Genomic DNA, 23,338 nt, shown 5'->3' on the forward strand with positions numbered 1-23,338 from the left:
TAAAACATACAAATCAATGCAGGAAACTGTCAATTTCGTAAATTCATCATCTCTAATAATCATGAATTAAAGCAACATACAGGGGATCGTCATCTTAAGCAGAGCTTGACGTGGATGAGGTCCTCTCTTATGCGAACGTTGTATACCAAACACCAAACAAACCAAAAATAACAACAGTGACTGCGTATGTTATAAAGGAAGAAGAAAAAAAACCAACAACAACAACGCAGTGCCTTTGACTAGTACTCGTTAGTAAATGGAAGTGTAGGCGGGTGCGAGGCAAGCGACAGCGTGTCGCGTGTGTGTGACAGTGCAATACAGTGTGATTTAATGTAGTGTAGTCCTTGAGAATGCTCATAATCGATGTAATCCTTATAAATGCTGCTTGCCAGCGCATTCACCTGACAGCAATTTAGTGGTATTTGGCAATATCAATAGAAAGAAATTGTTGATACAGTACATTGAATACAAAATAATGAAATTGATGCTTACCTATATACAAAGTGTCAATATTGACGGATCATTGAGATGGTCATCATTCTGGTCTACGAAAGTTCATTCTTTATTTAAAGGGACATTCCAGACGATTTTCATAATTTCACATCATGTAGTACATAAATCGACAACTCCATGTATAGATTTATGGAATTTATTGTGGTTCTTGCGCAGAGAAACAATAGTTTGAAAAACCTTAAACAAATTACACTGAACAAGGATGATGACATAGGAGGTTCACATATTTCAGAAATGTAGCAGTGTAATTCCATGACAATACCGCTTGCTTGCGAGTTCACCTGTGTATAATCTGTGCATGCCTTCTTCTTTTGTTCTGCTTCCTCGAGCCTCAACTCATGCATTCTTATGGTGACTCTGCCATGTCATCATCCTTGTTCATTGCAATTTGTTCTAAATTTTGAAAATATTCTTATTTTTCATCCCAGTTATCACAAATTCTGAAACTCTGTCCTCAGTATAACTATATTTACAGTTGTTCGAATGTAAAAATCTGAAAATCATCTGGAGGTCTCCTTTAAACAGGATTTATAGGAATACCTTAAATTGTTACGTAAAGTTTATGCATTATGTCGCTCCGTTAAAACGAGTGAAGCTCCCCTAACCGACAGAGAAAAAAAAGAAAGGTCATTTCATATCAATGTGCCCATTAGCTTTGCCATATACATTAAACTCCGAACTGGCTAATTTCAACAGTGAGCCAGTGCATTATGGTTATCCTTCTTTTGCATGCATAAAGTGCAACCCTGGGTAACAGTTAACAGTGTCATGAGGCATACGAGAATGGATAAACACATTATGTTCATCAGTTGCCAATCTAACTTTCCGGTATTAATCGATTATTAGGTAGACCCTACAAGTGGAACTCGCCAAGGACGTTCCACATCTGGCATAAGAACAGCCTAAAAGACCTTCGTTTGTCTGTTCTTCATCATAACATGGACCCTAAGTAGGGTCCATGATCATAAAATGATGAGAGTTTGTACACAAAACGCACTCTCCACTAATGACTGAACCATCTGTCCTGCAAAGCTATTATATTCAGAGGTGCATGACAAAACAGAAGAACATCAGGAACTGCAATAAGCTTGCATTGTGTTGAAATACACTTGTGAAACAAACAGTCTTTAAAACATTATTTTAATGAAGACAAGGCTTTCACAAGTAGCTGAAATGAACAGGCGATTGAATCGCTCCACAAGCATGTTGCACTACAACTAAGAAAGCTAATTCCGTAAAAATGCTGAAATAAGGATCAAAATTACTCGACTATAGGCATACCCGGGCACTAACCTGATATATCTAGCAATAAAGAATTATACTTCAAGATTATTCCATATAAGTTTCATTTGTGGAAATTAAGTGGAAAAGTGATAAAACCGGCTTTCGAGGATGATACAGTTTCTAACATTTTCACATGACACAGCCCTGATTTACACTCTTGCACAAATATCTGGACGGGATTGACTTTTGTTTTACATGCATTTATATCATTAGGTGAAATTTCATTTCGTTTAATAAATAGATAAGCAAAATATGGCCAACATTATGTTAACGTAGAAATGATAATGAAGTCCGAAATTTGATGACATTGTATCATAACAATAGGGGGGGGGGGTAGGTGAAGTGGCAATACTTTTCTGATTGCCCTATCAAGCTGTTATTAAGCTGTAATTGTATTAATGTTTGAGTTTGTTTGTATATTTGTTTTGGTGTAGTGGTTCATTAGTATAAGTTATTTCATTGTTTGTACTTTACTTTGATGATCATGACATTTTTATCTGTACATAATGTGAGCAGGGCCCCTTGGTAGAACAGTTAACCAACTGAAAAGGCTACCCTGCTAAAAGAATATTGAAATAAATAAATAAATAAATAAATAAACATTCAAAATGAATCTTCAGATTCAGAACATCGATCATCAAAGGCACAATTTTTTTTTGTGTGTGTACATCAATAGAAAATTGACAACTGTTTGAATAATTACAGCCAGTTGGAACTCCAACTCTGGAACCTCCATGGTGACACGTTTGCAAGCCAGACTCAGTCGATGGCCTGCCAATTTTAATAGCATAGTATTCTGCTCAAACGCACAAACCCGCCCAAACCGACCGATAAATCGCCAAATGCCAAGGTGCGATGAAAGCGTTTCTTGAGATTCTATTCCCGTCACATGTAGCTTGCATTTAATGTGGTGACTGACTATCAGTAAAGAATGTTCCCTATTGGATTTGCGAGTAAATTCTGTTTCTGTCACAGCTTTGTGTGCAAAAGTCATACCTCGAAAATGTAGCTATACTGATCATTTTGAAAGAAAAAAAAAAACGATCATAAATTTATGACTACGCTACTCATTTGGAAATGCTATCATAGCTTGATAAGCATATCTATGCCCGACAAACAAAATGACACCAAAAAGGTTTTGCCACCTCAGGTGGTACCAATAACCCATTTTTCGGGTCTTGGCCCATGGACTAAAAGCATGAATACGTTGCAGTCTCAGAATTATGTGGGTGCACGTCACGAGACAAGCACCCACGAGTCATACAGCCCATGAGTTCGACACAAGCTAACAAAGCCAACGAGACCGACACATTAAGCCCCGTGTTGTTTGTCTGTCAAACTCGTGGGCTGTTTTTACTTAGTGTCGAATTCATGGGTTGTATGACTCGTAAGTTGTATGACTCATGGACCTGTTTCACTGTCGAACTCGTGCATGGGCTGTATGACTCGTATGGTGTCGGCATCGTGGGATAACCACAATAATGACTTGTGTGGCACACAGACCCATTGGGCACAGAAGGGGGTTTAAACTATGCATACACTGCAAAAAGTCCGGTGTTAAATAGTGAACACCGAGCTGGTGTTAAATTTTCGGTGCTCATTTATGGTGTTAAATTAACACCTCCGGGTGTCATTTCCAAATTTTAAACTGTTTTTTGAAGAGTTTCTTAGTAACTGCACTTCTTGTTGATTTTTAATTTAAACAAGACGATCAAGAATTTTACATTAAAATACTAGATTTTTGAAAAAAAAATGGGAAAATATATTTACACATAAGTAACAGCAGCTGGTGTGGTCTCTTATTGAAGCTGGACGGGTGTTAAACCATTGATATTAACACCAACAAACATCAAATCAACACCATGTGGTGTCATTTTTGAATTAACACCAGTACAGTGTCAAATTAACACCACGAAGTGTCAGGTGAACACTTTTCAACACCATCACAGTGCATTTTTAACACCTGTGGGTGTGGTCCTTTATTGAAGTTTGATCGAAGTTAGATTTAACACCTGAGGTGTTAAATCTAACACCGATGTTTTTACAGTGTAACACATAAAGAGCTAGGAAACTTTGTCTGATGCTTACCTTCAAAAGTGACTTCAGAGGAGTCACCCTTTGTAAATTATGTGAACATTATTATCACCTTATATTCTTATTCTGCGCATTTTTATTCGGAGAGCTCCACTCGGAAGCAAATAAACTAAGACTTACACCATTGTATGGAAATGAGGCAACAGCTCAGCGGACGTTTGGGGGTTTTGAATATCGCAGGTTATCTTACGATATAACTTCCTCTCGTAGTTCCTAATGTCATACACACAATTAGGGTGATTACGAATTCATATCTCATTGTTGGATAATATATCCACCGATATAGGGATCTCACATGTTTCTCGGATGTTTATTGATGTTTAATCTTTGATAAATAATGAGAAGGGTATAAATTAGAGAAAAGGAAGTAAACTTTGGTATAAGGTTCGTATCGTATCAGGGCAATTACTCCTAGGACATTCCACCGCCCCTCCGCTAAATATTGGCGAAATGATAAGATTAAATGATAAAGATTAGGGTAGGGTTAGGTTTCGGGTTAGAGTTTGGGTTAGGATTAGGATGAGTTTCGAGATTGGGATTAGGGTGATGGGTTAGGGGAAGAGTCTGGGGTAATTTTCCAAGGGGTAATTGCCCCAGAACCGGTTCGTATCAAGAAGAAAAAATACGAAATTTGTGACATTTCACGCCACATCATATGAGGAGTATAGGGGAAGATTAAGATGACGATTCATGAATGCTCCATGATCGCCATGCAGCAAAAATTATATTCATGTTCATCATGATAATAGATTTTAAAATAAAACGTAGTACAATGGTTGTTGATATGTTTTTGTTTTTGTGTTTTTGTTTTAAATGGGAGTGGGTGTGATGAGCGTGTAGCACTCTCGGGAACGCCCTTGACCGAATCCCTCGATAATGAGTTTGTGCCACATGACGGATTGTTTGCATGGTTTGCTCGAATTGCATCGAAGAAGGTCGTTACGTCGCCAGGTGCACGGTGTTAAAAAGTCAACAGGATGCATCAGAAAATCCAAAGCAAATGAGAGTTACATTATGACGATATAGCGTAGAGAAATGACACGCGGGTTTTGTGCAAAACTTGTCGTTGAGTCCATCCCCTCTGAATGCCACGCCCCCAGCGTTCTTTGCCAGTTTTGACTTCATACAACACAATATCGCGAACAGTCTGCACACGTCTAAATTCTACATTGTGCAGAATTACAGATTTACAGAGCGAGAGTGTATAAGGCAACGCATTACAATATGAATCACATTAATCATCAATCTGTCATATGGTGTAATGAATGAATTCGCGGAGTGCACATTCACAACATCGAAGCTGGGCAGATTCAGGAAAAGCAAAAGCAGGGAAAGAGGTATATAGGCCTATGTATCATATCAAAATTTCTGGGTCGCAGAACATGAGGGCTGCAGTACGACCCCCCCCCCCCCTCACACACATTTGGCTCTTCCAGAAAAGAAGAAGAAGAAGAAGAAGAAGAAGAAGAAGAAGAAGAAGAAGAAGAAGAAGAAGTAAAGAGAGAGAAAGAAAGAAAAGACTATTTTTCTTGCCAGAACATTAAACATTGGAGATTATGTCACATACTGTACACGTTGTTGAGAGTGCAATATATGTAATAAAATCATATTCTGAAGAGGATTTAAAATTGTATTTCGGATATTATTTCAGAGAGTGACTGTCATGAGGGCCCATACAGTATAACTATGTTGCCCTCCTCGTATCCCTGTTTTGCCCCTGTATGACTGCATGTTTAATTTACTGTGACTGATACAATAGTAATGTGTTATGTACAGACATTGACATAGTGTATGGGATGTGGGGAAGAAGATCAGCGGCCATGGTAATTAAGTTTACCTTTTTTTTTTTTTTTGCCCCTGGCAGCCCTGTTTTCTATTATGTCACAATCTAGGTCTTTCTCTCCTCTCATTTGTGCTTTGTCTTTGTGTTATAATTTATCTTATATTTGATAATGCTAAATCAGTTGTGTTTTGTCTTAACCCATGTACATGTTCAATGTCTGAAATGTCGAATAAGGTTGAACAATAATAACCATAATAATAAAAACGCCCTCTAACGACAAAAGAAGTAGCAGGTTCAGCTGGATGGTCCCTCGGCATAGGCAGCGACTTGCGACTTCGTCGCCGCAAAAGGCGCATTTTGTAAAAGGAGTACAGCTGGCAAAGGGTCTGGAAACCAGACTAGCTTAAAGGTACTTTTTCACCATTGGGAGCAGTGATTTAAAAAAAAACGTTTGAGTTATTACATTTGATACATATGTGTGTGTGACACAAGACATCCTACCATAATAAACATTTTAGATTAAAGCCCAAAATGTAAGGAGACATCACTATTTTTCTCACTATGCCACTGTAAATGGTTTAGTCTCAGACCAGTTTTATTAAAAACTATTTTACATCTTGTTTATATCTTGTATATTTAACAAAACTTAACATTGATAACACTGATTGGCTCTTTCACACTGGTTGTGTCTTTCAGTGACTCAATTCTTAGAACTATTTTGAAGCACTAAGGCTGGGTTTTTGTTTCATCTGCAAATGGTAAATAATGCCTTTAAAGAGTGAAATGGGCGATGAGGGAGCCGAGGAAGCTGAATATGGATTTAGTTAACACTTTCTTTGCTAGGGAACTTTGAACGGTGTTTACAATGCAATGGGGTTTTCTGTGTCAATCGGCATTCAATACACACTATATCATAAAGCAGTTACCGTGTGCAACTCCAAATTTTTGTAACTTCTATATCAGGTCGTCCGATTAAAAAAACAATACCAGATTTGAAGGAGAAAATATATATACTTTGCTTAGTCGATGCCACTTTAGCCTTAATCAGTCGTATGAGCATCACCAACAGTGTCGAAGGATGTAGAAATAATATATAAGAAAAATACTAGTGTGACAAATGAAAACTGAAATTGCGCCAGAGACAGCTAAGATCCGTGTGGGGGTGGAGACTTTTTTTTTTCTGAAATGAGAGAAAGAGTTCCGGCCAATGCAATGATTGCGACACTTGGTGAAAGCAGATCAGTGGGATATGAAAGCAGTTTATTTGTTCGGCGGGAGCGAAATAGAAAGTGCGGACGCACAATTAAGGAAATGACAGGGCTATGAATGTATACCCGGCTGTTGTCCAAATTTCGTGCAGTTAGTATGCCTTGTGAGGTGCAACTGTTGTATGACTAAGATGTTACAGAATGGTGCGGGTAAAATTGCTATCCCACAAAGGCATAATTTTAGTTCTGAATTCTAGACACTTCACAAGCGTTCACTGTTCATAAAAAAAAAAAAAAAATGATACTGGTCATAGCTACGGTAATGCGAACACTGAGGAGATGATGTCGTTGCCTCCAAAACCTATATCTTTCTGTAAAAACAATTCAAAAATTTTAGCGACTACAGTTTCCCCTTTCAACTTCAAGGATCACTGAAGTTGAATCATAAAACTTTAGAAGTGATTGGATACAAAGGATATAATTTTTACTTTGTGAATTTACTAAAAAAAGAACTGTGCAGCAAACACTGAGAGGGATGTCGTCTGTGTTATTGTTGAGCTAGCAATATTACCGCCTCATTTGATTTCCATAACGTCATTGTGGCCGATATACGCCTACAGGTATAGTTGTTTAATGAAAACATCAAGGTCATAACTATATTACAAATCTCCAATTTCTTATCAACTTCATGATACATTACGTCTGATTTTATTCTATTTTTCATTTTGTACAGTTAACTTTTAATCCCTCGTGGAAGGAGGTCGCATCAATATCCAGAAATCTTTGGTTATACACCCCCCCCCCCCCGATACCCGGCAGGTACCTGTAACCCAAAACTCGTTACAACACCTCTCTCCACACCCATCGACGCAGTTGACTCTGATGGGCGTTATCTAATCCGCCAATATGGAGTGCAAAAACAAGTAATTTAACACTTGTTTATCTATTGCCAAGGGATTACAACAGTGCAGAATGAAATCAATGCGAAATTTTAAGGTATCGGCACAGCGGATGAAGAGTTCAAATTTTATAGCACAATTATTTCGGAAGTGGGTCACTGGTAAAGGTTTCATACCATGTACAGCGTAGGCTACTGTACGCATGGTCTGACAGTTACCCCCCCCCCCCCCTTTATTTTCAATTCGCTACACACACCTATTGGGGAAAAAAAACTTAGGCTCTTTTCAAAGAGTTCACTCGTGTCATTTTGTCTTTGTGCCGCCGTCACGAAGTGTCGCCGCGCCGGAGGGATAATATGGCGCGCCAGAGGGGAATCAAATATTTATGTTCGACACCAACTAAAAAACCATTTCATCAAGTAAAATTTCATTCAACAAAAATATATTCGACAAAATATATATTTGATAAAAGATATATTCAATAAGATATGTATTTGACAAAAATATATTCAAACAAAATATATATTTGACAAAAAATATATAGGTTTGACCAAAATATATATTTGACAAAAATATATATATATTTCACCAAAATATATTTGACCAAAACTATATTTGACCAAAAATATATTCGACAAAATATATATTTCACCAAAAATATATTTGACACAAAATATGTTTGACCCAAAATATATTTGACCAAAAATATCTGACGAAAATATATTCGACAAAATATATTCATTTCAACAAAAATCTATTAGACCCAAAATATATTTGACAAAAAGTGTTTTACATACATGGCTTTCCATACTTTCGAAAAAAAAATCATTCGATGAACGAAAAGCCATTCCATGAAAATACATTTCATGAGCTGAAATACGTTTCATGACAAAATACGTTCGACAAAACGAGTGCGCAATATTCGCTGTGTACCAAGCTGGCCCATGCGACTTGTCTACATGCAGCGCAACACGTACGCATGCATACACTGCACGTGTACCATGCATAGCACACTACAGCTAGCTAGCCGGCCGTCATCGGCGCGGCTGCGCGCAGCCGCTGGCCGCCGCGGTGGGATGCTCGATCGAGTGGTGGGTTTTGAGCGCGGTAGCTTTCGCGATTTCGATGTCGATCTAGCTCAAGATTTCACGCATGGGCCATGGGCTTCCACTGTTCTGAAAGTGGGAGTAGGAATGATCCCGCCATGGCGTTATGCAAAAGATTCAGCACAGCTTAATCTCCGCCATTGCCAGTTGGCGAGCGCGAGATCGGGATCAGGTCGTGGCCGTGGCAGAGCAACATCAGCGGTAACCGCATGCAGCAGCGACCCCAACACCATTGCAGCGCCCCGCGCCGGGGTTACATCATCACAATACAAATACATAGTACTAGTATTTCATCACATCATCACTATACAACCAGCTATATACCTCATCACTATACAACCAGATACATACTTCATCACTACAACCAGATACTTCATTTGATGAATCTTCAAGTCTGATTGGTTAAGAATTGGGGCATACAGTCAGCAATTACCTGTAGTTCCCACAGTACCCAAACTGACCCATATTATACTAAACTGCCCTCTTGATTTGTAGCAGCACATTCATATGCACATGTAGGGTAAGCACTTGGCTTCAATAGTGAGAGAGGTGACCAATATCCAATACGATTGCAATGCACGTGAAATGGCAGTGCAGATATGTGAATTATTGGCTATCCAAGAGCTATTGCCATCAACCTAAATTTTCATATACAATTTTCTTCATTATATAATACATGTATGTACAGATATGAACTGCTTTTCTTCAAGGCAGTTGTTGCTATCGGTGCCCCTGTAAGGTTCCTTGGGTCATAGCACAGAGCCGAGATCCCTCGTGGTAATGATATTAACAATTCCCCGAAGAGCAGTCCATATTTGCACTCTAGGAGATTGTCATTAAAAATTTCATGTCTGAATAGATGGGAGAAGTGTTGTGTGGTGGTTAGTAGAGGTGCCATTGAACTACGGCAAACATATTCCATATGTAGTATCAAAATGTCAAATGTTTGTAGAATATGTTGAAGGAATTGAACTACAGTCAACCTTGCCCATGTTGAATCTATTTGGACTGAAGAAATAGCTTCGATCAGAGAAAATTCAATGAGGGATTAAAATTAATAGAATGTACCGGTATAAAGAGAAGAGGACTTGAAAAGGACCTTTGACTTGGGTGATTATTTGACTTATGCGAGGCCAGCTTAAGCAAGGTTGACTGTATTTTCATTTGTGTTGGAACTTTTGCAGCAGTTATCAAAGAATGAATAAAACTGGATACAAATATAGAATCCATGTTATAAAACTTGCAAGGCTGATACACTAATTTCATCACAATCATAGTCATGGATTGAAAAGGAACACATATATGCTATTATGTGCCAAGTTTTTTTTTTTTTTTTTTTTTTGTATGTGAGGGTGTGTGTGTGTGTGTGTTTTCATTTGATTGCTCTTATGGTTTGTTCACTTATAGGTATCCATACTTTCAACACTGTTATTATTCCTCGAGTACTAGTAGTATGTTGCACTGCATCTTGTATGAAAAAAACAAACAAACACCAAAACCTCTAATTTTGCAGTCATTCACCTGGAGCATATACATCTGTACTGTACTCTTCTGAGCAGCAGTAAACTAATTTGCCCATTCACAATGAACTGGTTGTTTCCAGTCGCACAACTTACAATATATATAGAAAACTTACAGTTTGTGGGATGGCGTCATTCAGTTGTGTACACAGCTATATGATGTACGTAGTAACTATCTCACTTTTTCAGTCATAAATTTATCTTGTGTATCATTCATCCACTCACGCATTCAATCACTCCTTTCACTTTGTATGCCAAGTTAACAAGGAAAGATATTCGTGCCATACCAATCACAAGATGGAAATTTAATTGCAGTCATTAACAATTCTGGACATAAAAGAAATACAAAGTTTATGTAAATAACACTGTATATTCAAATTGGCTTGCCATTATTCAACAAGACAGCTCGCACTGCTGTTGTATGTATTCCACACAACCTACTAAAGAGCTCTGAACCACACTGCTTTCACAGTAGTTTGTGTACAGTCCCTTTGTTATCAGTCCATATTTTCCATTCACAACAGACCCAAGAGCTGTCACCTGTAGGCCACACAGTTTTGGGGGATAAATTGTTTCCTGTCATGAATCGCCCACTTATGGCCAGAAGTAACAAGATTTCAGAGGCTGAACTTATTTCACAGATGAGCCAGCAGGCAGTATTTCTAACATTATGGCATTGTTATTTCATGTTACTGAGTAAGATCTGAATATTACTGAGTACATGTATTACCAGGTAAAATTTGTATGCTTACCGTTATGTTGTAAAAGTTGCATCGCAGATTACAATTTGCACTGAAATAACCCCCATATTTCTCCTGTTGAAACATGAGAGATATTGAAACATACATTTTCTTCATCAGACACTCACAGACAAAACATAATAACATATGATAACCAATAATTACAGTATATAGTGCCTTTTCAAAAAAGACTTGAAGCACTTCAACAATTACAACACTGATCCACTTACAATGTAACATGTAAGGGGCTCGTAGGCATGGCACATCCAGTCAATATTTGAAATATTACACTTTGAAAAGTCGCAAGTAATTAATGCAGGTTTGATTCATTTCAGAAGGGATCTTTCTTTTCTATCAAAAACAGATCCCTTAACTTCCAAGCTTCAATCATATTTCTTACATGTCATGTGGTTGAAGCTTCTCTGGCATTGCCAGCTTAAAGGGAAGATAAACCCCAAGAGCAATGTGGATTGAGTGAAAGCAGCAACATTAGTAGAACACATCAGTGAAAGTTTGAAGAAAATCGGACAATCGATGCAAAAGTTATGAATTTTTAAAGTTTTGGTGTTGGAACCGCTGGACGAGGAGACTACTAGAGGTTATGACGTATGAGTGGACAACAATACCAAGAAAATATAAAGAAAATTCTACAAAAATCCATTTTTCATGAAAATTACAAATTCCATCAACTTGATATTGACATATGTTAGGGGTAGCAATTATTCCCCCTGCTTTCTGAAAGAAGTTGGTCCATTGCTCTTTCATAATTCTAGAAAAGTGAATTTTTGTTGAATTTCCTTTATATTTTCTTTGTATTGTTGTCCACTCATACGTCATATCCTCTAGTAGTCTCCTCATCCAGCGGTTTCAACACCAAAACTTTAAAAATTCATAACTTTTGCATCGATTGTCCGATTTTCCTCAAACTTTCACTGATGTGTTCTACTAATGTAGCTGCTTTCACTCAATCCACATTGCTTTTTGGGTTTACCTTCCCTTTAGTGCCACAGTCAAGGTGTCACAAATTCCAATCTTTCAAATTCATGAAATCAAATTCCAATCTTCTACAATCTAAATGAGGCAATTGGCACAAATGTACATGCCTTGTCACATATCTTCTTTTTTTTTCTATATTTTTCAAATTCATTTCATTTCAGTCTCACAATAATTAATGAATGCTAATTTTGAATGGCAAGTACAATGCTTCTGCTCTGAAATTATGCTGTATTCTGTAAACCTGTTTCAATCAGAGGGGGCAGAAATTTGCTTACGACACAAGTTAGCCTTAACCCAATGAGGACTGACTGATTTTGCGACAACAAGCATTTCCCATAGACACCTGCCCTAGTATACTCCGACTGGTTCTCAATTGGTTAAGAGGAAACTCTGTTAAGCCAGACTTGAAGCACCTCCAGACATAAAGATTCTTACTCGCAAGTGGTACATGTACACTGATCTTTGAAGGCACTGAACACATAATAAAATTCTTATTAACATGAAAACTTGGCTTATACCAGTCTACTGTCAGCCGCCATTACAGGACAAAGATCATCAATGTAAAGTATTGTATCATCCAATGAAGTCCCATTCTCTGAGTATGACTACTGCACATCAATAGTTTATACAGGATCCTGCTGTGTACTTCACTGTGAAAACAACCTACAAACAATCAGAGTTAACATGATACAGACTACAACTGTGTCAAAGATAAGGTGGGTCTGAAAGTCAAGACTACACACAAGGCCTTATGAACATCAATGCTGAACTGTTACCACATACTAGTATATTATTCTGTATGTACAACTTTAATAAAGATGTGGAGTGTAAAACAGATGCACCCATCGTGTCACTGACTTCATTTGTATTTCCAGTTCCAGTGTATATTGTAAGCTACTTTGTTCAACTTTGTCAATAAACAAAACTATTTCACATTGATCACTTAAATAAACAGGATTGAATACAACATCCCTTTAAAATTAACTCTGAGACAAATAGAACTATGCAGATATTCATCAGTCTAGAGATACCACACAATTACACTTGCTGTAGGAAGTCTTTAATATTAGAATCTCAGATAAGCTGGAAAACATGATCAAGAGAGGCACTCCTGTATGGATTGTACATTGCTAAGTAATTGAAAAATAAAAACTTTATAAGACCAAGGAGGTACTAGTACCTCCTTGATAAGACGATAATTTGTACATTTACGAATAATTTCTGAATCCAAAAGAAAGATTCATATACACTCAACAACACTGACAGACAGACAGACACACAATAAAAACTCACACACCTATGAAGGAACTTTGTTCACAATGTGGACTAAATCACATTTTTGAACTAAGGAAAACCCACTAGAACTTTAGAAGACTGAGAGCTAAACACTATCAATTCTGTTTATGCTCTTCCAGCATTATCACAGCCAATGTGAAAAACTGAATGTGGATTTTTCTTCCCAACACCAGGATGTAAATCCTGCCTTTCCACTGTAAATCTTACTGTTTTCAACAATCTACATATGGCAGTTTATAGTTTACAGTCAGGGGTCCTTCAGCTCATATCATGTAATCTGACAATGTAAGTACATTTCAATTGGACCACAGTGATCAAATTAATCTATCATAAAATTTCATTCAAAGTTAAATGGTGCAGTATTTCGAGATATTTACATTGTAACCTCTGGCAATTTAAAGAGTCATGAATACTGAGGAAACACCACAGACAGTATTTTTGTACTGAGCAAGGTGATATCCAATATTCTTACAGAGCTAGACCTGCTCATAATAAAGATAAAATGGGTTTACCCCTTGCATAGAGACTATAAAATCTCTATCCCATTAAAAGTGCTATTCATTGGAGTGGGTAAAAGGAAAGCGATGGAAGGTTAATGGCAGGATGATGTCACGGTTTAGGGACAATATGAAGAATGATAGGAAAATGATGTGATGTCACATTAGTGTCATGATGATGTCACAGTGTTTGGTGATGATATCACAATAATGTGAGAATGATGCTATGATGTTATAAAGGTATAAGAATTATGTCTTGATGACAATGACGATGATGATGATGATTTAGTCTTATTCATAGAGGGTAGCCACTTTAGTGATCTTTGCACTGTTCTCCTTGTGGTTCCTGTTCACATTCATGAATGTAATTCAGCTATCAGGATTCTGTCATGATAATCTAATGATGATGATGATGTGAGGATGTCATGTTGATAATGAGCTGGCCATGTGATAGGGATGTAATATTGTCATAAAAATAATACAAACATTATTATGATGTCATGATGACTGAGGATGTGACATAAACACATTGAGTGGATTAGACATTGGAATGATTGGCAATGAGCCATATAATCAATCTTTCGCCTTCCCCTAACATCATCAGCTATCAACCAAAAAAAAAAAAAAAAAATGGCTTGACTGAGAGTGATGGGTTGACATTGGTATTGGTATTCCTCTGAGTAACCAGTGCTATATAACTTGCAAATATATCAAAGACGATTCTGACAGAGAATGTCATCACAACTATGAAATCTGTATGTTTACCTGGGAAAGGGGAGGGAGAGAACTAACCTGAATTCAATTTCATAGGGGCATGATTTGTTTTGTCCCTTTAAGCAGCATTACACATTAAAATGTTCTTGTCATCTTATCATCATACAAATCTGTAACTGCTGAAAGATTGCAATAGTGCAGATGAAAGAGTTGGCATTCATGTACCAATTGCAAAATTTCAAATACATGAAATCAAATGCTACAGATTCAAGAAATGAACTAAATATAAATGCATTACTCAATACTGGCAACCTTCATCATCAATAAAAACCATTATCAGTCATAATTGTTTAAAGTAAATGCCCATTATAAGAACCATGAGAAACACTTAAATATAAAACCTTGTGCAAACAGGAACACTTCCATAAGGCAAAAAAAAAAAATAAATCATTGTATTGGCGTAACCCGCCCGACCCTAGAAAACCCCCCGACCCTGAACTTTTCACACACACAAAAAAAGGAAATACATCGTTTTTACTGAGAGAGGGCACGATACGGGTTTGCGAATTATCAAAAACAACAACAACAACAACAACACCTAGTGTCGGAAAATGGCCGTGCAGTACAGCGTGTTGGCGACTGATAAGTCCGGTTCGAAGATTTTATTTAGTATTATTCAGAGAATCGATTTGTCAGTGGCGCTGGGTGATTTAGCCCAGGAATTTCTGACCGGTATGTCGTGACAGCTTTTAAACTGGTTATATAACAAATATTTGGATGCAACAGACCCTCTCTATCGAATGGGGTTTCGTTAAATATGAGTTTTACACCTAAAATACAGGTAGCAGGTACAATTGTACACAGTCTTCACTTATTAATGACTTTCACTGAGTATACCCAACCAAACAAATGTCCATGCACCAGTACATGTATGATGATTTTGACAGATTGAATGCGTCAGAAATACTGCAAAACCACATAAGATTCCTGCCAAGTATCAATGAGACCATCGTCAGGTCAAACAAGTTCAAAATCACACAGTTGCTTGATGATGTGACGCCGACTCAACCGCCGATGACCCTACTTTTAATCTCCGGCACAACTAAGACAGAGGAAGTCAGCATCACCAAGAAACAGATATCTGAAATGAGCAACAAAAATCAGTCAATCGAGAGTAAGTCATTAAAAGGAGTTCTATGGAAAAGAGTAAAACTGTGCCTGATTGCCCCTCTAATTAAACAGACATGGAAGTCATTGTAGTGCATTAGACATTAAATTAGTCAATTATACCATCCAGTCAGCAGCCTATGAAACCAAATATATAGCATTATTTTCCTACAAATATCTTATAAAGTGAAAAAAAGTATAAGAAACCTCTAATTTTCTCAAAACATGAAGCAGAGCAGAATACAAGAAATCCTACAGAAGCGCTGAAGTTTAGTTGTGAAGAAGTACAATCATAATGACAGATGTTTTACACATAGTTAACTCATTCAATTTTTTTGCTTTTAAAGGACACATTTGTACACATTAGCGTACAATGGGCAATAATTTTACAATGTGTACAATTAACAATTAGCCTGTGATATTTAAATGACGGCCATTGGTTTAAAAAATTACATGGCAAAAGTGTGCGAATACACCAGTGGGATGGGAGAATTGGAGGGAAGTTCATGCCACACTCACCTTATACTGACAGTGCTTCCATCTGGAATATTTCCTGTAGTGGTGGGAAGTAGATAACCAACATCAGTTACATCTTGAAGGACAGCTAACCAAGGCATGATCTGCATGTTTGACAACATTACTTATCAAAATTATCACTCATTACTTTATGTTGAAACGTACTGACAAAGTCTGTACACAATTGAGTAATTTCATCACCAGTGGACAAGTGCATCAGACAGTATGTATGGTCTTGTATTCATACATGTATGCTACACGTCTTTTTATGACTTTGTCTGACACAGAGAAGGCTGAGGCAGGATTGCATCTAATCGAGAGGAGCAGTCATTATTACAGTGCCATCTGGACTGCTTGACAGGCACAAGTTGATAAATCCCAGCTCAACATAGTATCATGCTTGTCCTTATACTCTGAAAAGGTTTCATGGAGCAAAACAATTCATTGCATACTGTATGTGAAGATGAATGCTGCTACTGCATGTACTAATATACACAGCCAAGTATCTATAAAGACAATGGATAAATCTAATCAAATCAATACATGCATCATTATCTAATATTACAATCCGCATGACAAAGCATCTGACAGAAGACAGCTTGCTAAATGCACTAATGTTATCACTCGGCACAATGTAGCAAGGGCATAATATTACAATTATGTAAAGGAAGAACTTGACCAATATTAATAGAAATGTGTGTACAGTCATGGACAATAAAGGGAGCACTAACCTCTCTCCAGAAGACCCAGAGGATTCCCACGACGATGATGAGGGCAGACATGACTACATAAATAAGAAGAGGTCTGGTGATCATGGGGTCACGAACCTAACGAGGAGGCTTCCTTATTACATCCTTGTCCAATGGCTCCACTCCGAGACTGGACAGAGGAGTGGAGAGAGAATGAAACATTATCATACAGTAATGTGAACTACAGAATGCACAATTTTTTTTTTTCATGTCAGTATTTGTTCATTATCCATCTTTGATAATACATGTATACACACTCTTTCTTTCTTTTTTTTTAAAGAATGAACATATATTTGTCCTTTCTTCCAAATTAACAATAAAATCTGTAGCCATATAGACAGAAAGGATTTCTGGAAACAACATTAATGTGTAGAGTAGAAATAGTTGGCGTCCAGACTTTCCAATAAGAAGGGTCACAAAGAGAAGGAGAGTGGCATACAAATGAGACTTCGAAACACTGCTGATTTGAGAGGTATTGATTTTACTTTTACAAAATTATTTTCCCCATGACTGAAGAATTATAATGGTACTCACTAAGATGCTGCTTTAGCCGATGAAAAGGTAAAATGAAAAATTTTGAAACCAAAGCTTTAATGAGGTTCAAAGATATTTGCTTGAAGAAATTTGATTGATTGATTGATTAATTGATTGATTGATTGACTGATTGATTGATTGTGAATCTTTATGCAGAGTGGCCTGATTAGACTGAATCAGAATAATGACTGCACTGCCGGCATAATTGCCCTCCCCCTTCAGAATACTCTCAGACCTGCTGATGTGTGCACATTGTGGCTCACCCTTGAGCAGGTGGTCCTTCCATGATGACGTTGATCCAAAGGCTCTGCATGGCATTGAGTGGGTTGGGAAACCTCATGATGATGGATAGGGCTATCAGGGTCCAAGGCAGCTATGCTCCTACCAACACAGAGAAATAAACAAACAAACAAACTCATATGTTGCAATCTATCTTCATAGATCCTTCACTTCATACTTTTGCATTTAACCCATTAATGTGTCCATGCAAATTGGTCATTACGGGATAAGTTTTCATCAATAATTCAAATTTCAACTGATTTCTTGCAAAGTAGAAATCAATACATAATCTTATCACAATTTGTATTCATGTTTGTTTCAATCAAATTACAAATGATTATAAATGATTACACATATTTACATCATATTTGTTATGAAGGGGTCATTTTCAATAAGACTACGTTGTGCTTCTCATGATTTCTCCATTATCATATTTGACACAGTGCATTTTTGTTTGTTTGTGTTTTTAATACAGATTTTGTCAACCAATAATGAAAGTGAAAATAAATGAGATGAATGAATGAAATGGATGAATGAATAACGTTTGTTGGAGAATAAGCATCAACCCATTTTAATTCTTCCGTGAAAACACTGTTTAGAGTCTTTAATGCCTATATTTGAATAATTATTCCACCATACAATTATTTTGAACGGAATGAAGTATACAATCTTTCGTTTTTGGCATGCAGAACTCAATTGAAGCAAAAATTAGTGAACCATTTTAAGCCAAACATTTTCGTGTGTACACTGTATTCCAATTTTGCAAATTTTGTGAGATCAAAGAGTCACAAAATCAAAATACATGTACATGCAAAAGTTCTTGTTTACACTGTATGCACTGTATGCATTGAATTCAAGTGGCATGCTGAACTAGAAATGTCGCTAAGGCGACTGGTATGCCTCCGCCATAATGCATGATTCTCCTAATAGGTCTACTGTACATGTGGACAATGTGTGATTACATTTTCACACAATTGGCAAAATATTAAAATAACAAGTTTGTCACAAATGTGTTGAATATTCACCTTCCTTGACCTAAGTTTAATTGGATGAATAGGAGAGCATGCATTTGGGGATTTGGGGATTTAAGGACTTTAACTTGACTTTGCCCATTCATAAGTTTATGCATTGAGTACTTTTCAAGGTATGGAGAAAAAGTGCAATTTCTGTATTGAAAAGTACATTGTTACCATTTTTATCTGGCCTTTGACCGTAAAATTCATAGGATAATCACTGTCAGGCAGAACATGCATAAATATGTAGAAAGTTTCAAGATACCTTGAGCCACTTCTGAGATATGGAGGAAAAAGTTAGTTCAGCACTTTCCCTTGATACCTTTTGACCTTTAAGGCAAAAAAAAAGAAAAGAAAAAGTTTCCAGAGAATCTCTATCAGGTTATACATGCATACACCAAGTGTAAAAAAAAAAAAAAATCCCGCTGGCATTGCATAAATATGAGGGAAATAGTAAAATGTTGAAGTGTTGCCCTTTTCTTTGGCCCCTGACCTTTGACCCCATGAACCCTAAATTCTCTAGATAATCACTGTCAGTCAGTACATGTATATATGCTATGTTCCATGAAGATACCATGAACAATTTCCAAGTTAAGGACAAAAAAATATTGTTACTTGACCTTTTGACCTTTGACCTTTGACCTCATGACCCCAAACTTCCACCAGAGAATCTTAATTGGGTAATACATGTATACACCAAGTTTTAAGAAAATATCTTCAGGCATTGCATAGATATGGTGGAAATAGTGAAATTTTACGTATTTGACCTTGACCTTTTGACCTTTGCTCTTGAGCATGTGCACCCAAAAGTTGATAGGCACAACTTCACCCCCTAATACACGTACATGCCAAGTTTCATTAGGATACCTCAAAACGTTTTTTAGTTACGCTGTCCACAAAATTCATTACGGACGGAAGGACGGACGGACGGACAACCGGAAAACATAATGCCTCCGGCACCACTTCGTGGCGGAGGCATAAAAAAAAAGAAAAAAAAGGCTGTCAGCTGTGATTCAAGAAAATTTCACACTGCAAATATTTCTTGCTTTACAGTATGCACAAAACTACTTCCATTGGGGTGTAAGAACAACATTTTGTGTAAGTAGAGAATAGAGATTGTTAAGAATTGGGTGTGCACTTTTGATTATTGCAACACAAGATAGATACTCTAGAATCTACTTTTTGAAACAAAAATCTTTACAGTATCCTGTCTTCATTTCTTTCTGAATCTACAACTCCTCAAAGATTAGCTGAATGATGTAACTACCTTTATGAGGGTCGTAAAATTTTGATATACACTGATCAGGATCCTCTGATAAAATAGTTATCGCAGCACAAGCATGGCTCCTGTAAGCAATATGTTGATTAAACAGAATTTCCCCACTAGTTAAAGTCAGGGTTAACCACTCTGGAATTGGACTCCAGCTATCACTGGGGTAACATGACTCTCACCTGGTATAGCCATTGAAGACAGCTGCTCTGGTTTGTCCAAAAGATCCACATTCTCTCGACGGAAAGACTTTGACTTGGCACCAGCAAAGTTCCTGAAAGAATACAAGACAAGCTTATCAACAAAGAACATGATACATGTACTACAAAATACCACAAATCATAAGCAATTACATCTGGTACAGAAATCCTATGACCCATCAAACAAACATATAAACACAAACTACAATAACAGTGAACACATTCTGAACAAGACACTTTTTTTTCTTTTAATACTGCACAATTTATTCTGACAAATGAAGTATGGAATCGCGACTGATTGACAAATTGCCCCACATCGACGTAAATAAGCACTGAATTGATCAGTGTTTTAGTAGTAGCCATGATAAAAAATCATGGGCGTACATACTCGAGCAGGATTCGAACCTACGACCTCCTGATCACCGGACAGGCGTCATCTCCACTAGACCACCGAGCTTTCGCCCGACAGCAAGTGTTGGTTCTAATCCTTATAGCATGCAGCGGGTACTGCTTTGTTATTCAAATTCATGAAATTCTTCCGTCGAGATGTTTTCATTGCGACTGATTGACAAATTGCCCCACATCGACGTAAATATCATGGCTACTACTAAAACACTGATCAATTCAGTGCTTATTTACGTCGATGTGGGGCAATTTGTCAATCAGTCGCAATGAAAACATCTCGACGGAAGAATTTCATGAATTTGAAGAAGTATGGAATTGTTTGCTTGATTTTCTTCTGAACTTAATAATCTATGCTTTATAATAAGGAGCTACAGTGTCAAACCTTGGCAAAACCATCGCTGGATCAATAGAGATCAACACAAAGTGACTCCACGTCTTCCAGTCCTCTTCTGTTTCCCAGATCTCGTAGACGGCATAGTTACAGGTCCCTTCATGGCCTCAAACATTCTCACACTGTAGCTGCCATTGTGTATTAGTGGAAACAACAGAAATACAATGCATGAAATTACTGGGTAAATACTGTATACCTTTTGGAACATAATTTTATCAACATATAATAAACTTGATGTTGAAAAGATGAACTGAAATGTTTCCAATTAGTACCATATTGATGTACCGGTACTTGTTTCAGGTTTCTCTAGGTACTGCTATTACAGTTTGCCTACAATATATTTAGAGGCATATATATTGTAATTCTGCAAGGGGGAAAGCAATGATAAATGATGATGATGATGATGATGATAATCATGACTAGAAACATCATTTTCATTATTCAAGTAATAACAACAGTGATAATTCATCATGAAAATTTTATTATGATCACTACCATCACTACTTTATTATTCCTAATATTACTAGCTTTGAAAAAACACACTAAATCACTATATTCCAAGTTTATCACAAAAGTAAAAAACATTCACAATGGGGCATAAAGTCTTGACTTCCTAAACTTCATCTTTGAAACTTTAGTTTCAACACACACACACACACACACACACACACACACACGCACACACACACAAATAAATAACAATAAAGAGGTAAAATTTGAACAACAATTTTCAAACAGTACAAGTACTTGACTAAGTTAGTACTTGACTGGATTAGGCATCCAGAATTCTGCTCTGTTGAAAGATAGGGATGGCTGTTTATATCACATATCTATATCCTCTGAGAATTGTTCATTCAGCTTATTCAATCTCATAACTTTCCATAAGAAACATCACATTCATAGAAGAAAAAAAAAAGAAAGAAAGTCAATTTTCCTCACTCTGTGATTAGTATAATATTACTGAAGCACTTTCCATTCAAAATATCACACCAGTGGGAATCTAGCAATGAGGACACGATGTCTTACCTCACACATCCATCATCTCTTCCTGCTGCATCAACGTATGTCCTCAGGTTGTCACGGAAACTTCATATTCTTTTCCTCCTGTACGGCGAACTACCTGCCGACAATGAATGCCTGTGGAGAGTGATCGTGATCGCGTGAATAACTGCAGTCAGCAACGCGCTGTCGTAATGATACTGACCTGTGTGACAGTAACTCTAATTGTTAGTCTCATGGGGGGGGGGGGGGGAGAACAACTAGCAATCTATATTTCATGATGAGTTACACATTACTCCAGGTTAGAAGGCATATAACCTTGTTTTTTATGTCTATAATGGTCCCCCTTATCTAAAAGCCACCGTAATGTGTAACGTTAACATTAGACAGCGTAAGCTGTGAGCGCGAGCAGAAACAACCACAACTAAGTCAACGTTGAATTCAATGCTTCCCCATGTCTCATTTAATTCAAATTTATGTGAGTGACTGGAAATGAGATACTAAGGAATCCCTGAAATTTTGTTGGAATTTGGTAGAGTGAAATTTGAGGTATATCTTCTTGCCTCTTAGATACGATATTGGCTTACTGCCAATACTGCATTACCATTTTACTACCGCCGGAATCTGTCTCTAAGAAGCCCATGACCGACGGCAACGAGAAGAGACAGATCTCAGACAAATTTCAATGGTCGCGCTCTGTCCACACGTGTCTAGTGCTCCTCTACAAGTTAGCGTGGATATGTCTTCCTGGACATTTTGCTGACTAAACCATACAGATACAGATCTCATCGGTCTACGACAGTTTACCAACCTGGGGTTGCTGAGGCTGAGCCCGTATCCGTAGTGAGTGCCGGTGCGGTGCCGGTGGTTGAGCCTGAGCCTATTTGCAGCCTCAGGCTGTGGTCTTGCCCTTGGCCTGCTTGATGTTTGGGTTGGAGACCGGATCGTCATGGCAGGCGCTGCCGTAACTATACACAGCCCAGTCGCTGTACGTAGGATATTAGCACAGCGTACCTCCGTCTGGTCGGGCTATTCGTAAACGCTGCCGCTGATGTAACCCCCGCCCGGGGCGGCCGGGCGCTGTACCAGTAACGTGTTGGGGTCGCTGCTGCGGTTACCGCTGATGTTGCTCTGCTCGTGCTAACTTAGTCTCCAAGTATGTCCA

The 23,338-nt window shown here is 37.6% G+C and overlaps 1 long non-coding RNA gene across 4 annotated transcripts; it reads right to left on the minus strand.

Moving 5' to 3' along the window:
* Positions 1 to 15,609: 15,609 nt before the first annotated feature.
* LOC140241021 (uncharacterized) lies at positions 15,610 to 23,338 on the minus strand. Of its 4 annotated transcripts, none has more exons than XR_011902055.1 (8): positions 22,985 to 23,338; positions 22,201 to 22,311; positions 21,166 to 21,302; positions 20,361 to 20,452; positions 17,880 to 17,997; positions 17,065 to 17,212; positions 16,337 to 16,370; positions 15,610 to 15,791 (listed from the first exon to the last, which is right to left on the minus strand). It is a non-coding gene; the product is annotated as an uncharacterized lncRNA (long non-coding RNA). The 4 variants fall into 4 exon arrangements; XR_011902056.1 differs by lacking the exon at positions 22,985 to 23,338 and adding an exon at positions 19,174 to 19,238 and having other exon boundaries at positions 22,201 to 22,685; XR_011902057.1 differs by lacking the exon at positions 22,985 to 23,338 and having other exon boundaries at positions 21,217 to 21,302; positions 22,201 to 22,685.

Source organism: Diadema setosum, chromosome 17 (genome assembly GCF_964275005.1).
Source record: "Diadema setosum chromosome 17, eeDiaSeto1, whole genome shotgun sequence".
Lineage (NCBI taxonomy): Eukaryota > Metazoa > Echinodermata > Echinoidea > Diadematoida > Diadematidae > Diadema > Diadema setosum.